General features: G+C 42.1%; 1 pseudogene; it reads right to left on the minus strand.

The window, feature by feature from the left end:
- Positions 1-1,194, minus strand: part of LOC102201519 (uncharacterized protein DDB_G0292642-like) — a 2,894-nt pseudogene extending 1,700 nt beyond the window's left edge.
- Between the last annotated feature and the right edge of the window lie 523 nt (positions 1,195-1,717).

The following is a 1,717-nucleotide window of genomic DNA, read 5'->3' on the forward strand; positions in this document are numbered from 1 at the left end:
TAGCTCTGCTCTAAAAGAACGTACGTACCTGGACCCACCTACTATCCTCGGAAACGTAAAATGATTGGCTAGAATTCAAAGTGTGTGACATCTCAGGAAAAAACGCACCGAAATAAAGCACCAAAATGTGCGCTGCTTTTCGGTCTGGTTACTACCGTTTATGTCAGAACCGGTGCCATGATACCGGTACCCATCCTTAAAGTAACATTTGTATAATAATTTTAGCTAAGAAAGATTTCTTCAAACAAAGCTCAAACCTTAAACATAACTTTGTTGCACCACCGTTATCCAAATTTAACTTGAAACTTTATTTATAATTTTAAAAAAGGGCTACAAAGACACGACATACCTCATCCAGCAGGGAGCAACACTAACGTGTCAGAGATTCACGAGTGACAGCGTGGTCACAGGACATCTCTGCTCTGAGAGAGTCGTCACCTGAGGAGGGAGTGGACGACAACAAACACGTTGTCAGTTTAGAGAGGAAACAAAGTCAAACTAGATTTGCATGTCAAGCTACCCCTCAACTCATCCAAATCTAACAAATCTCACACAGAGTGCATCATAAGCTGCTTTCTATCCCCACTCCTCCTTTTGTACTGTGTCTGACTTAATCACCATCATATCTGTCTTTGATGTCTGTGCTGGAGTCTAGCTGCTGCTTCCACAACAGAAACAAAACACCAAATATAAATTATATTCAGTAAAAATGAAACAAATCTTACATGATGAATCCAAGTCATCCTCTCTGTTGACAAACTTCAGGGTGGTGTTGTAACAGCAGTCTGGCGAGGAAGGAGCGGTTAGCAGGTCCAGCGGGCATGTGGTGTGGAGGTTAGCCGGATAACACGGAGCCAGTCGGTTAAATCCAATAACAGACCTTTATTCGCCGTCAGCAACATTACACTTTTTAAGCCAGGTCTCCTCGGCTGTACTCGTCCGAACCTACATGTGCGGGGATTTGTACCGCCAGCGCCAGCTTGTCACAACAGTAAGTAAGGTGCTTTCTTGGAGCATGGAACATGAGCAGCATGGAATGGCTGCCGCTAACAACTCACACACCCACTAGGAGACCCCCATAGCTACTACAATAGTTGGGCAACCCCCCCTAGTGGTGCTATAACCCAAAAGGTTTGTTACAGTGTCTAGAGGGTCGTATTTCTTCTCCACCTGATCCTGTCCACGAATGCTCATTTTGGGGGTCCAGCACTATAAATACTGTAACATAAGATTTATATTAACATGTCAGCCTGCATACAGACCAAAAATGATGACTGTCATTCTCACAAGATAGAAGTTTGGACTGAAAGGAGGATAAATGATGTCTGATGCACATCGTTAGTGTGCTGATGGTTCACCTTTTCAAGAGGGAAATGAACCAACGCATAAAAAACTAGAGATTTACACCCTACAACCTCAAACTGCTGTCAAATTAAAATAAATTTGAAGATCTTCAAATTTATTTGAAGATAAATTCGAAGATTTGCCAAATTTGAAGATGCACTCACTTTATCTGTGGTTGGTGTCACTGTATGGTCTTCTTAGTGTCTTTCTTGGACTGAATACAGTGAATGTTTGTTAATGTCTTCTTGCATCAGTCCAGGTTTTTGAAGACTCCTCATATTGCTGGAGTTTTACTGGTGGGATTTTCCACTCTCATCCTAGATGAAAGTTTGAACACTGCTAGAAAAGATTCCGTGTATTCATGGTCTCTGTT

The sequence above is a fragment of the Pundamilia nyererei genome, unplaced genomic scaffold (genome assembly GCF_000239375.1).
Source record: "Pundamilia nyererei isolate P.nyererei 1_Seehausen unplaced genomic scaffold, PunNye1.0 scaffold00608, whole genome shotgun sequence".
NCBI lineage: Eukaryota > Metazoa > Chordata > Actinopteri > Cichliformes > Cichlidae > Pundamilia > Pundamilia nyererei.